The sequence below is a fragment of the Saimiri boliviensis genome, chromosome 12 (genome assembly GCF_048565385.1).
Source record: "Saimiri boliviensis isolate mSaiBol1 chromosome 12, mSaiBol1.pri, whole genome shotgun sequence".
NCBI classification, from domain to species: Eukaryota; Metazoa; Chordata; class Mammalia; order Primates; family Cebidae; genus Saimiri; species Saimiri boliviensis.
Window position 1 is genome coordinate 13,275,872 of NC_133460.1, and position 15,264 is coordinate 13,291,135.

General features: G+C 47.9%; 1 long non-coding RNA gene across 9 annotated transcripts in view; it reads left to right on the forward strand.

Moving 5' to 3' along the window:
• The window catches only part of LOC120367355 (uncharacterized), a 156,058-nt gene that overhangs the window by 7,711 nt on the left and 133,083 nt on the right, over nucleotides 1–15,264 (forward strand). For all 9 annotated transcript variants that reach the window (XR_005581741.2, XR_012512737.1, XR_012512735.1 and 6 more), the window contains exon 2: nucleotides 2,569–2,629. This is a non-coding gene — a long non-coding RNA (uncharacterized LOC120367355). The remainder of the gene's footprint in view (nucleotides 1–2,568; nucleotides 2,630–15,264) is intronic.

A 15,264-nucleotide genomic window follows, 5' to 3' on the forward strand; every position in this document is an offset into this window, starting at 1 on the left:
TGTATCCTGCTAAGTTTTAAGACAGCACAGCAACAAATAACTGGAAAGTGGGTGATTCAGATATCTTGCCGTGGAGAGAAGATTGCTCCAGGCAGAGAAAATAGCTGGTCTGCTGGGGCGGAGGCGGGAGAGACTGTGGCGGTGATTTAGAGCAAAGTCCCCAAAGTCTGGGTGCTGCTGCTGGTGGTGCAAGGGGTGACTGGGAAGCACTTTCTTCCAAGCCGAGGGGGTGTTGATGGGTAGCTGTTGTCCAGTCATTCCGTGAGGAATTTCAACTGAGTTTGCATGTGTTCAGGTGTATTACCATGTAATTACAACTGTATTACCCTGGCCACCTAGTCTATAGCGATGACATGACAACATTGTCTGCAAGGTGCATTCCAGTTTCAGATGTCAAAATGTGAAAAAAAAAAAAAAATGCCCCTGAGAATGGATAAGGAGGAGTAAGAAATAATATTAGGGGTTGGCAGAATATGGCAAGTATTGCAAAGGGGAAGATGGCTTGAGAGCAGGCACATGGCAGGAAGCCAGGGAGATGGCTGGATGCAGATAGGCTTGCTGGACACCCCTGCAAACTGCCCCGTAGGCAGTAAGCAGCAGACCCAGGTCTGGCAGCCTCCAGGCCTATCCCAGTGCTTTTTGTATTTCCGTTGCCCACCAGGATTCTTCTGAAAACTTGGAAAGGACTGGAGCGGGAAAGGATGAGGTTAGGGGAGTGACATGGTTTGGCTGGGTCCCTACCACCAAATCTCAGTAATAATTCCCACATGTCAAGGGTGGGGCCAGGTGGAGATCACTGAATCATCAGTGGTTTTCCCCGTACTGTTTTCATGGTGGTAAATAAGTCTCATGAGACCTGATGGTTTGATAAATGGGAGTTCCCCCCACGCAAGCTCTTTTGCCTGCCGCCATGTAAGATGTGACTTGGCTCCTCATTGGCCTTCTGCCATGATCATGAGGCTTCCCCAGGCATGCACGACTTCTGCCATGATCCTGAGGCCTCCCTAGCCGTGTGAGACAATTAAACCTCTTTCCTTTGTAAATTACCCAGTTTGGGGTATATCTTTATTAGCGGCATGAGAACAGACTAATATAGGGAGGAAGCTTAAAGCTCTGGGCTGTCTTGAGGAGTGCTACTGTTTGGATGTGGTTGGTTTGTCCCCAGGGCTCATGTTGAAATTTGATCCCCAATGTGGGGAGGAGGCCTAATGTGAGGTATTTGGATTATGGGGGCGGGTCCCTCATCAATGGCTTGGTACTGTTCTCATGGTGGTGAAGTTCTTGCTCTGGCAAGACTGGATTAGTTATCTTGGGCATGGATTAGTTCTTGCAAGAGTGGATTGTTTTAAAGCAAAGATACTCTTCGTGTTTTCTCCTTTTTCCATGTATCTCCTTCCCCTTTGACCTTCTCTTCTGTGTTGTGATGCAGCCTAAAATCTCCCATCAGAATCCAGGGCCATACCCTTGAACTTCCCAGCCTGCAGAACCATGAGCTAATGAAACCTCCTTTTCCTTATAAATTACCCAATGTTCGTGGTAGACAGGTCTATGCAAACCTACCCCAAAGTCTGAGGAAGCCGAAAGGCCTAAGGAAGAGGCTGACAAATCCAGTTTCTTAGAAAGAAACATTTAATAGGGACTTATAAACAGAAGCCGTGTCTGTGTCTTGGGCAGTGGTGGGTCAAGATGGTGGATCCCCACGTGGCTACCCCCTAGACCCAGGGCTTATTACTGTGGGGAAGAGGTGGTTCAGAAGGGATGGGCAGGACAGCTGAAGTATGATGAACATCAGGGTTGTATGACCCAAGGGCAGGATTTACAGTAAGTACCTGCTCTTAACACGAGGAACAATAGATAAACTGGAAATCTTAGAGACCTTCCTGGTAGGTTAGCATCCAAGATGGAGTTGCTTTGGCCTCCACACCCAGTCTTAGGTATTCTTTTGTAGCAACGTAAAGCAAGAGGGAACAGTCTGGCCTCTGCTCCTCAACATTGTATTTATTTATCTATTTTAGAGATAGGGTCTTTCTCTGTTACCCAGGCTGGAGTGCAGCGGTGCAATCATAGCTCACCGAAGCTTCTAACCCCTTGGTTGAAGTGATATTCCTACCTCGGCCTCCCAGGTGCTTGGAGTATAGGTGTGAGCCACCGTGCCTGGTCCTCAGCATTCTCGAGCATTCTCATGCCCTCCACGTTGGACACTACTGGAAAGACATCGTGTGCCACCCAGCTGCCTCTTTGTCCTACTGACCCCATGCGGGAGATTTCTGGGAGCTGCATCCAACCTGGTATATTCATCTCATGGAGGCTGCAGCAGAGGGAAGAGTGGAGTGATACGTCGTGTCCTAGCCCGTGTCCACCAGGAGAGGTCCTGATCATGGGAGGGGTGTATAGAGACAAACAACCTGGCTGATATTCCACAAGGAGTGAAGGGACCTTGATAATTTTCATCATCATTATGATTGACTCTGATTGTTCTCAACACTAGGAAGAGTCACCATTTCTTGAGTGTTTACCATGAGTCGGGTGCTTTATGTATTAATGCACCGTCTCATTTTATCTTTGCAGGGCACTGGAGACGTGATAATAATAGCCCCATTTCAAAGAGGAGAACACTGAAGCCCAGGCAGTAAGTAACCTGCCCAAGGTCACACCACTGATAAGATATGGGAAAAGATATGGCCCCAGCTATGTTGATTTCTTTTCTTCTCTCCCTGCCCCGCTTTATTTTGTAGACAGTCTTGCTCTGGCATCTAGGCTGGAGTGCCATGGCATGATGTTGGCCACTTCAGCCTTTGCCTGGTGGGTTCAAGTGATTCTCCTGCCTCAGCCTCCCAAGTAGCTGGGATGACTGGTACCTGCCACCACACCTGGCTAATTTTTATATTTTTAGTAGAGACGGGGTTTCACCATGTTAGTCAGGCTGGTCTTAGTAGAGAGTTTTTAGCAGAGATGGGGTTTCACTGGGTTAGTCAGTCAGTGGATCACTCCTGGCCTCAAGTGATCCACCCACCTTGGCCTCCCAGAGTGCTGGAATTACAGATGTGAGCCACTGCACCTGGCTGTTTTTTTTTTTTTTTTTTTTTTTTTTTGAGACAGGGTCTCACTTTTTCACTTGGAGCTGGAATGCAGTGGCACGAATGATCAAGGCTCATTGCAGTCTTGAACTCCCGGGCTCAAGTAATCCTCCTGTCACAGCTTCCAGAGTAGCTGGGACCATGTGCACATGTCAGCATGCCTGGCTCATTTTGTATTTTTAGTAGAGATAGGAGTCTCACTATATTGCCCAGCTCATCTTAAACTCCTGGGATAAAGTGATCCTCCTGCCTTGGCCTCCTGAACTGTTGGGATTACTGATGTGAGCCATCACATCCAGCAAATATGTCTGATTTAAAAGCCTGTGCTCACACTTAGGGAGACCAAGGTGGGTGGATCACCTGAGGTCAGGAGTTCGAGATCAGCCTGGCCAACATGGCAAAAACCCATCGCTACTAAAAATACAAAAATTAGCTGGGTGTTGTGTCACACACCTGCAATTCTAGCTACTCAGGAGGCTGAGGCAGGAGAATTGCTTGAAGCTGGGAGACGGAGGTTGCAGTGAGCCAAGATTGTGCCATTACACTCCAGCCTGGTGACACAGTGAGATTCTGTCTCAAAAAAAAAGGGCTGTGCTCTTAACCATTGCATTGCCATCATGTCACATCCATGCCCGATATCTGGGCCTGGCTGGTTGATAACACTATAGATTTCTTAAGACTGTTGATTACTTAGAGCCTCATGTTCTGTAGGAATCAGATCAATGCTAAGTCTCCTCAGGTCTTCAGAGGGCTTATGTCTAGCAATGGAACCAGAGAAGCTGGGGTTAAAGGGATCAATGATGCCTATCAGTGCAATTCCACAAATATTTTCCCAAGCCCTCCTATGTGCCAGGCACTGGTAGAGACTGCTGTGGGTGAAGCCACGAAGATCAACAGGTGCTCTTTAGGCCTTCTGGGAGGTGACCATGACTAGGGAGGATACAGACAGAAACATAAACCCTGGTACATACCATCATCATTGAATTGTGTTAGACATCACTGGGTTTTACACTACAGAAATCCAGCTCAAGTTATTCTAAGCAAGAAAGTAGACATAGATTGGATCAAATGACAGAAAATCTCAGGATTGTTCTGGCTTTGAGCACGGCCGAATCTATGTGCCAAGGATGTTGTCACATCTTGGCCACTCTTGCTTCATCTCGTGGCCTCTCCTTTCCTTTGAACTGACTTTCTTCCCAGGAAGACTCTTTTCTTCTGGTGGCCTCTGGCAGCCTTGTGTTTGCTTAGCAACTCCAGAGGAAACAGAGTGGCTCTTTCCCGAGAGTTCTAGCAAAAGTCCCTGAGAAGACTGCCACCGCTTGGCATGTCACATGCGGGTGCCCGAGCCAATCCCTGTGCATGGTGATTGTGACACTGTGACTGGCCGAGGCCAAGTACGTGTCCTTCCTTAACTGAGAGTGGAAGTTGGGCAGTATCACTCACAAAAATTGAGGTGGTGTTATCAGGAGCAGGAGAACAGATGTGAGGCGGGGAAAACCCACACATGTGCTGAACAAGCCTTGAAGGCAGGAAGGGCCGCAGAGTGCATCTTGTCTGATACCCTCACTTTATAGATGGGAAAGCTGTGTTCTGCTTAGAGCACACCTTTCAAATCCATCTCTGCCACTTGGCAGGGCCTGAGCAATCTCTTTACTTCTCTGTGACTCAGTTTTCTCATCTCTGAAATAGTTATAATAATGACATCATAGGGTTAATTGGAAGGATTAATTCACATAAATGTTTTAACACATTTAGAACAGCATGAGCCGGGCATAGTGGGTTATGCCTGTAGCTCCAGCACTTTGGGAGGGCAAGGCAGGATTGCCTGAGCTCAGGAATTCGAGACCAGCCTTGAGTGAGACTCCATCTCTACAAAAATTTTAAAAATTTGCCAAGCACAGTGGTTTGCACCTGTAGTTCCAGCCACTCAGGAGGTTGAGATGGAAGTGATCGCTTGAGCCCACGAGTGTGAGGCTGCAGTGAGCTATGATGGTGCCACCACACTCCAGCTTGGGTGACTGTCTGGGGAAAAAACAAAGAACAGTATAACATAGGAGGTGCTCAATAAGTGCTTATTCTCTTTCCTCTATTCTCATATTGTCACAAGATTCTTTGGGTATTGCTTTTCTAGCCAGAAACCTCTGTGGCTGGCAGCATCTTTGCCCAAGTTGTGCTCAGGCCCACTGGGCTTGTTCTGCTGACTCAGCCTGGCACGCTGCACTCGACTAGTGCTGCTTTCTCGGACCCCACACCTGCCAAGGGTGAGCCAGGCACAGAGCGGCCAGGGGTGTGTGAACAAATGAGCATGGGGTCCACCCACTGTGCACAGCTAGGCACACCAGCTGCTGTGGCAGGGTGGGCAGCTCCAGGCGCTGGCACAGGCACTGGCTCTGTGTAAGCCTACAGCTGGATCTGATGCATTGCAAGTGGTTTCCACTGTGGGCACCTGCATCTAGACAAGGGGAAACTCAGTGGTGCCCAAGAGGTTGGAGATACCAGAAACCACAGAGCCCCAGAGAGGGTGTGATATCCCTGGCTTGGGGAGCCCCTGGGTCTGGGCTCCCTGAAGGGCCACAGCTCTTCTCTCCTTCTTGTCTCCCACAATATGGTGAGCATGGGGGCACGTTTCAGCCCTGTTTGTGTTACAGCTCTTTCAGTCCTGCCATTTGGTGGATCCTGAATTCTTGTCCCATGTCCAGGAAGAATGAGGTACATGGACAACTGGAGGGTTAGCAAAGTGAAGAGGTGCTCTATTGAGCCACAGTACAGCTCTCAGGAGACCTGAAGTGGGTAGCTTCTATCTGCAGGCAGGTTGTCCTGACATCTCTGCAAGTCTGACTGAGACTGGGATTTTTATGTGCTTCAGAAGGGAGGAAGTGTGTGCTGACTGGTCCATGGGCGGCCGTGGATGGGCCCAGAAGGAGCACTGTAGGTTCTCACTCTGGGCCACAGACTGTACCTGGAACTGACAGCCCAGCCCCCAGGCTTCAGGCTGGCCTGTCCACGGCTTGAAGGTGGGGCTTCCTGGGGGCCCACCCCTTTCCACCCAGGAGCCCGTCTGCCTCCTGCTGCTATCTGTTTAATACATGTCATCCATGGTGCCCAGGATGTTTATAACAAGGGGTGCCTGCAGGCCTGTGCCAGGCTGCCCTCAGCTCCCCCTTGGTCTCCCTCCCATGTTTGTCAGGGACCAAAGTCTGGAGGGGGCCGAGATGGCAAGAACCTAGCATGTCCTCGAGTGTTTGCACACCTGGCTGGGTTGTGACAGTGCCCAGGCTCGGCCACAACTTTGCTCTGAAATTGGAGTGCTGGGAGCAGGGAGAAGCCAGACAATAGGAGCAGGCACTTCGGAGCCTGTCATTGCCGGGGTGTGGGTCTTCCCCTGCCCCTGAGAACTCAGGGATGTGCCCTCATCTGGAGCCATGGCTGGGCAGCTGTAGCTGTGCCGGAAGATCACGGGGCTCCCAACCCAGCAACTCAGAATGGGGCAAGGCTCCTCCCTGTTCCTGGCTCCCACTAGCTCTGCGGTGCATGCAGTCCTGGCTGCATTTCCCCTACTGCAGCCAGAGTCTTCACAGTGGCTGCTCCAAACAGGCCGCCACTACCATCAGGATCCCCAGGATCCCCTAGGGCCATCTGCTCATTTCTGTCTCTAAAGTACTGTATTGATCCTTTGAATCCAGTATCGTCATTGTGTGCTATCACTCTCACGGCACTTGCTTTCTTCTACTTGAATGTGCGTTCTTCAAGGGCAGGGACCCTATCCTATGAATCTCTGTGTGGCCAGTGCCCAGTGCCTAGTGGAAGTCAGTTCGGAAGACACATCAGCCACCGAAGTTGGTTTTGCAGACCAGTCACCCATTTATCTAATGCTGAGTCACAAACCACCACAAAATTTGGTGGCTTAAAACAACATTTATTTTGAGCAATAATCTGTAATGTGAGCAGGGATTGGTGGAGACGGCTTGACTGTGTTCCACTTGGTGTCAGCTGGGGAGCTGGAAGCCCAGGGGCTGAAGTTATCTGAAAGCCCCCAGACATGCGTGTCTGGCACCTGGGCTGGGAACACTCAAACATCTGGGGGCTGGAACAGAAGGGGACCCTTTTGTGTTTGTTTCTTTTCTTTTTGAAATGGTCTCACTCTGTTGCCCAGGATGGAGTGCAGTGGTGTGAACAAGGCTTACTGCAGCCTTGACCTCCTGGGCTCAAACGATCCTCTCACCTTAGCCTCCTGAGTAACTGGGACCACAGGCCCACGCCACCACACCCAGCTAATTTTCTTTTTCAATTTTGTAGAAATGTTGCCCAGGCTGGTCTCAAACTCCTGGTCTCAGGCAATCCTCCTGCCTCAACCTCCCAAGTAGCTGGGATTACGGGCATAAGCCACCATGCCCAGCTAATTAATTTTTTTTTTTTTTTTGTAAAGACAGGGTCTTACTATGTTGCCCAGGCTGGTCTCAAACTCCTGAGCTCAAGTGATCCTCCCACCCCAGCCTCCCAAAGTGTTGAGATTACTGGTATGAGCCACCACGCCCAGCTGGGTAGCTCTGTTTCTAATATGTTCTCTCTGCATGGTCTGTTGGACAGGACGGCTTCAGGGAGCTGGACTTCCACAGGTCAGTTCGGGGAGCCCAAGGTGTGCCCCAAGAACGAGGGTACCAGGTAGAGGCTGTATGACATTTTTTAAATTAAAAAATTAATTTTAGAATACATTTAGATTGACAGAAAAGTTGCAAAGCTGGTAGAGAAATTTTCCATATATCCTGAACCCAGTTTTCCTTATGGTTACTATCTTACATAGTAGAGGGCATCTTGCACCATTAATGAACCCATATTGATCCTTTTTTTTTTTTTTTTTTTTGAGACAGAGTCTTGCTCTGTCACCAGGCTGGAGTACAGTGGCGCAATCTTGGCTCACTGCAACCTCCGTTTCCTGGGTTCAAGCGATTCTTCCGCCTCAGCCTCCCGAGGAGTAGCTGGGACCACAGGTGCGTGCCACCACTCCCGGTTAATTTTTTTGTACTTTAGTAGAGACGGGATTTCACCGTGTTGGCCAGGATGGTCTCGATCTCTCGACCTTGTGATCTGCCTGCTTCGGCCTCCCAAAGTGCTGGGATTACAGGCGTGAGCCACTGCGCCTGGCCGATACTTTTTTTTTTTTTTATAACTAAAGTTCATACTTTCTTCAGACTTCCTTAGTTTTTATCTCATGTCCTTTTTCTCCTCCGGGATCCCATCCAGAACACCACGTTACCTTGGTGGTCATGTCTCAGGCTTCTCTTGGCGGTGATAGTTTCTCAGACTTTCCTTGGTTTTCTTGACCTTGACAGTCTTGAGTACTAGGCAGGTATTTCATAGCACGTCCCTCAGCTGGGTTTTTCTGATGTTCTCCTAATGATTAGGCTGGGGTTATGGGTTTTGGAGTGAAGTACCCTTCTCATCACATTATATCAAGGGTACATACTATCTGGCTGGGTGCACTGGCTCTTGCCTGTAATCCCAGCACTTTGAGAGGCCAAGGAGAGTGGATCAGTTGAGGTCATGAGTTCAAGACCAGCCTGGCCAACATGGCAAAACCCCATCTTTACTAAAAATACAAAAATTAGCCAGACATTGTGGCTCACACCTGTAATCCCAGCTACTTAGGAGGCTGAGGCAGGAGAATCACTTGAAGTCAGGAGGCAGAGGTTGCAGCGAGCCAAGATCACATCACTGCACTCTAGCCTGGGCAACAGAGCAAGACTCTTATCTCAAAAAAAACAAAACAAAAGGGTATATACTATCAGCCTATCAACATGACTTACCACTGTTGATGGTAGTCTTTTAAAAATTATTTTATTTTTAATTAAATTCTTTTTAACTTTTAAGTGCAGGAGTAAATGTACTTAGAGCATATGCAGGTTTGTTGCATAGGTAAACATGTGTCATGGGGATTTGTTGTACAGATTATTTCATCACCCGGATATTAAGCTTAGTACTCATTAGTTATTTTTTCTGATCCTCTCCCTCCTACCCTTTCCACCCTCCCACAAGCTCCAGTGTGTGTTATTTCTCTCAGTGTATCCATGTGTTCTCAACATTTAGGTGCCATAATTTTTTTTTTTTTTTTTAGTAGAGACAGGATCTCACTATGTTGTTCAGGCTGGCCTCCCCAACTCCTGGGCTCAATATTCCTCCTGCCTCAGCCTCCCTATGTGCTGAGGTTACAGGTGTGTGCCACTGCATCTGACTGATGTTAATTTTAGTCTCTTCGGGGTGGAGGGTGGATATCTAAAAAATTATTTGGAATTATTCAGCATGGAAGATTATTCTCTTTTCCATTTATTTATTTATGTAATCATTTATTAATGCCAGTATTGATTCATGGTTATTTATTTTACACTCTGGGTTATAATCCAAGACTACTTTTTTTGTTTTGAGATAGCATGTCACTCTGTTGCCCAGGCTGGTGTGCCACGAGGTGATCTCAGCTCATTGTCACCTCCACCTCCTGGGTTCAAGTGTTTCTTGTGTCTCAGCCTCCCAAGTAGCTGGGATTACAGGCATGCACCATCATGCCTGGCTAATTTTGATATTTTTTAGTAGAGATGGGGTTTCACCATGTTGGCCAGGCTGGTCTTGAACTCCTGACTTCAAGTGATCTGCTTGCCTTGGCCTCCCAAAGTGCTGGGATTACAGGTGTGGGCCACCATGCCCAGCTAAGACTTTTAATTTTGTTTTTTGAATTGTTCTAGCTTCAGCCATTGGAAGCTCCTTCATGTTGGCACCTGTGGGGTGTGTGTGTGTGTGTGTGTGTGTGTGTGTGTGTGTGTGTGTTTGCTTCCTTTCTGGTGCTACAATGTGCTCCAGGCTCATCATGTAGATTTCCTGCCCCAGTCCTCAAATCAGCCATTGTTTTTAAGAAGCCTGGTTTCTTTATTGGAGAATGGTATTAGAAGCCAAGATCTGGATGTGAGGTGTGTTCATTACTCCTGGGGTGTATGACCTTTTAAAACACTACCTTGGAAGTCATGGGGTTCTCTTCCGCCATAATCTCAGGCCCACTCAGAATCAAGGGGAGAGGATGCAGACTGCTCCTTGCCTCTTGAAGGAAGCCTGTCATTGGCACATTGTTAAGAGCTTGTGAGGTGGGATAGATTGGTGTCATCATCTTTGGATAATACCGTGTCACACCAGTGATGGTGTTGTTCACCCAAGAATTCTCACTTTATGTAACACATCTTTCATCCCTGTCTGGTTTCTGTTTTGTCTCAGAGACTTTTGTTCCATGGTTTAGTTTTTCCTGCAGGTGATTTTAGTTGACACAGGGACATACATTAAATAACATTGAGTCACATTGTGAAAGTAATTTCTTTTTCAATTTTCTCCTAATCCCTTTGCTGGAGTCAAGGAGAAGGTCTCAGCTTGGTGCTACGAATGTTTATAACTCTTGCTAATTTCTTTTTTAATGTTCTGGCTCAGAGCAGTCTTACAGCACAGCATCCTAGGTGGAATTTAATCATGTGGCTTTATGTGCTTTTGCAGTTACACTCTGCAGCAGAGATATTTGCCACGTCCCGGGATGCATGTGTACCCTCACATCTCCCAGTCCCCTGGGAGTTAGGCAGGACCATGTGATGACTATTCTTGGCTCACAGGCTCTGAGTAGAAGATTTAAATGCCAGTGAGTTGCCCTCCAGCTTTGTCATCTCCTGTTTAAGTGACCAAGGAGGCCAGGTGTTCCAAGAGGGCATTGCCTCCTGATGGCTTGGGTCTGTGTCCCCATCCAAATCTCATGTTGAGTTGTAATCCCCAGTGCTGGAGGTGGGGCCTGGTGGGAGGTGATTGGATCATGGGGGTGGATTTCCCCACTCTGTGCTGTTCTCATGATAAAGTTCTCACAAGATCTGGTTGTTTAAAGGGTGCAGCCCCTCCCCCTGCCTCTTCCTCCTGCTCTGGCTATGTAAGACATGCCTGTTTCCAGTCCGGGCATGGTGGCTTATGCTTGTAATCCCAGTACTTTGAGAGGCTGAGGCAGGTGGATCACTTGATGTCAGGAGTTTGAGACTAGCCTGGCCAACATGGTGAAACCCCGTCTCTACTACAAAAATTAGCTAGGCCGGTTAGTGCATGCCTGTAGTCCCAGCTGCTCAGGAGGCTGAGGTGAGAGAATTGCTTGAACTCAGGAGGCAGAAGTTGCAGTGAACCAAGATCGAGCCATTGCACTCCCGCCTGGGACAGAGTGAAACTCTGTCATAAAATAAAAAAAGGAAAAAATGACATGCCTGTTTCCCCTTCACCTTCCACCATGACTGAAAGTTTCCTGAGGCCTCCCCAGAAGCTGTCATGCTTCCTGTATAGCCTGTGGAACGATGAGCCAATCAAACCTGTTTTCAGATAAATTACCCAGTCTCTGGGGTTTCTTTATAGTGGTATGAGAGTGGACTAATGCATCTCCCTCTACCCGAGTCTCTGAATGAAGCAGAGCCTTCCGTCAGCCCATGTTGGATGCACAACATTTGGTATGTTAAACCTTGGAACTCTTGGGATCATTCTTTATTTCATTTTTTAGAGTTGGGGTCTCACTCTGTTGTCCAGGCTGGAGTGCATGGCTTGATTATAGCTTGCTGCAGCCTTGAACTCCTGGACTCAAGCAATCCTCCTGCCTCAGATTCACAAGTAGGTAGGACTACAGGCGTGCACCCCCATGCCCTGCTAATTTTTAAGTTTTTTTTTTTTGTAGAGTCAGGATCTTGCTCTGTTGCCCAGGATGGAGCGAAGTGGTGATCTGTATGTAGCTTGCTGCACACTTGAACTCCTGGCTTCAAGCAGCCTTCTCATTGTGGCTTTCCCAGATGTTGGGATTATAGTTATAAGCCACCTCACTCTGTCATTCAGGCTGGAGTGCAGTGGTCAGATTTCAGCTCACTGCAACCTCTGCCTCCTGGGCTCAAGCGATCCTCCCACCTCAGCCTCTATGTTTCTGGGACTATAGGCAGGAGCCACCACACCTGGCTAATTTTTGTTCTTTGTGTAGAGATGGGGGTTTGCCATGTTGGCAAGGCTGGTCTCGAACTCCTGACCTCAAGTGATCTGCCCACCTCATCCTCCCAAAGTGCTGGGATTACAGGTGTGAACCACTGTGCCTGTCTACTAATATGCCTTCTAAACAGAGCAAGTGATACTGAATTCGCATTTATGTAATAATGCAAAATTTACCAAAAATAAATATAAAGGGAGTTGTTGGTTCAAAGAAAAATATCAGGTGCATAATTTGCTTGGTGATACTCAGACATGGTAAGAATCCTGGGGGCAAAGGCTCAAATGATCAACCAAGGACCAGGTGACCAATGTTTTTGGAAAACACTGCTCCTGTATTCTCATCTTGCTCTCTGCGTGGGAACTCTGGCCTTTATGGGAATTGGCCAGAAAACAAATCTTTATTCCCATTTGTTCACGGTATGTTTTATGGCTTAAACAACAGTCACTAAAATCTTTACATTAACGTTGATTCGGTCAGAGATGACATTAAAAGATCTGAGGCTGTTCGAGGTGGCTCACGCCTGTAATCCCAGCACTTTGGGAGGCTGAGGTAGGTGGATCACGAGGTCAAGAGATGGAGACCATCCTGGCCAAAGTGGTGGAACCCCGTCTCTACTAAAAATACAAAAATTAGCTGGGTGTGGTGGCGTGTGCCTGTATTTTCAGCTTCTCAGGTGGCTGAGGCAGGAGAATTGCTTGAACCTGGGAGACGGAGGTTGCAGTGGTCCGAGATCGTGCCACTGCGCTCCAGCCTAGGCCACAGAGTGAGACTCCATCTCAAAACAACAACACAAAGATATGAATTTTGTGTTTGATTTTAGAACCAAATAGCTTGCCTTTGTCCATATATTCCTCAAACACTAATTCAGGGCATGACCTGGTGAGAAGGGGGTTTTTCAAGTCTTCCTGTTTGTAGGGTGCTATTTAAAGGCAGAAGGAAATGATGAGTGACTCAGAATGAGAGGCCACCTGGACGCTGCAGCCAGCGGGGAAAGGATAGAGTGTCGTTCTAGTCCAGCGCACCAAAAGCTGGGCATGTGCCAATTAGCGAGTAATTGGGTCCTGGCATGGTGATTTGCATGTGGGAAACTGCTAAAATATTCATGTACTTGACTGTGTCTCTTCCAATTAGATGTAATAAATGCAGATTTGGTGGCCATATGTTTTATTTTGATATAATGGTTTTAACCTTTATGGAGAGAGAGAGTGTGTGTGTGTGTGTGTGTGTGTGTGTGTGTGTGTGTGTGTGTCTTTGTAGTTCCCCAGTTTTCTAAGGCTGGCCTGATTTGAAACACGCTGGCGTTTTTAAGATGCAATTTGATTAGATTATTATTAGAGACTCCTTCTTGGGATTGGAAGAACAGGCGGTATTAGCTTTCTATTTTGACTTCTACTGCATTTATTTATTCCTTCCCTCTCTCCTGTGTTCCCCTTTTCTTCCTGCCCTCTTTCTGCCCTTCTTCTCTTGCCTTTCCACCCCTTCTCCCTCCCTAACCCAGTCTCTTGAGCAACTGGGTTAATCTCTCTAAGCCTCAGTTTCCTCACCTGTAAAATAGGGAAAACAATACATGTTTATGAGGAGTAATGAAGACAGTGTATATGAAACATTTAGCACAATATTTGGCACGTAGTAAGTGCTCAGTACGTGGCAGCTATTGTTATTAGTATCAGCAGTGTGAATCGCAGCAGGTTACCTAACCTTTCTGAACCTCAGTTTCTCCCTCTGAAAAATAGGCTCATGTTATTCCTTTCCCCAGATTATTGTGGTGTCTGCTATTTATATTAGGTGCTCAGTGAGTGAACAAAGAATGAATGAAGGAATTTTGGAACTCATTGTGAATTCGTTAGAGTAGAACCCCTACAGTAACATATTATCCCCAAATTTCAGTGGCCTGACATACTACATTGCTTTCTCCTGTCGCATCCTGATGTAGATGGAAAGGAGTCTCTGCTCCATGCAGTCATGCAGGGCCCCACACTTTTTCCATCTAAGGGTTCAATCCCTGCAGACGTCCCAAAGTCCTCTCCCTTCAGCCCATGGTTGAGGAAAGATCATGGCACATCTCATGTGGGAGGTTATTATGTGACAGGCCAGGCAATGGTCAGTTCTGTTCCCATTCCGTTTGTCTCTTGGTACCTTCCTGACCACAAGCGAGGCTGGGAGCTGGGTGCCTAGGACAGCGAGGAGGACAGGCAGGACTTCACTCTGGATTTAGGTTTCTGGAAACCACAAGGCAGGCAAAAACTTGGCCATCTGCTTCTGAGACTCACGAAAAAGATAACAGATGAGTCTGATTTGATGTCATAAACAGGTCGCAGAGGCAGGGAAGGCTGAACAAGGGAGAAAAGTGAGAAGCAGGTTGGGGACAGAGGGAGCCTTGCCTGTCTTCTATGTCCTGGAGTCCTGGCCGTCAGAGCCGCACAGTGTATCTGCCCTTCTTCTCTCTCTCTGTCCTTGTCCATTTTCTCTTTTGGAATCTATTAGTAGTGAGCTCCGCCATTGTTTTTTCTGATTGCATTAAAATGCCACCAAGACACATGCTCTGCAGTATGCCACTTCAGTCCTGAGTGGGGCATTTTTACTAGATGGATCGATTTTTTTTTTAAATGACAGCATCTGTTTGCTTGTACACATTTATTTATAATTCTTCCCCTGACAGTTAGAGCGGGGGGGATCGGTGAGCGGTAACCAGCTGTTGGGATTAGCGGGGGAGGGAGGCAGTGATCTGATCTGTGAAGGAGCACCAAAGCCCCGGCCAAAAGCAGTAAAAGTGGAACAGATGCCCCCAAATAACACAAGCTCGGGGAGGGACCGATAAATCACAAGCGCCGCCAGCTGCAACCCCAGAGAGACACCAGATGAGCTGGGTGAGCCGGAGAAGCTCATGAGAGTCAGGGCTGTGTCTGGCCCTCCCTGGGACTCGAGGGGCTTGGTAGATGGGGTGGAGGGCAGTGGAGTAGCGCAGAGTAGTGGACCTCAGTGAGCTGGACCCTCTGATGAGTCTTTGTGTCACTCAGGTTGAAATCCAGAGTGCTCACCATGGTTTACCATGGTGGCCCTACCAATGTGGCCGCTGTTATTCCTCTACCCTCTCTCCCTGCTCTGCTGCCTCTCCAGGTGTGCACCAGCAGCTCTACCTCCAGCTACTCCTGTAACATGCCAGAT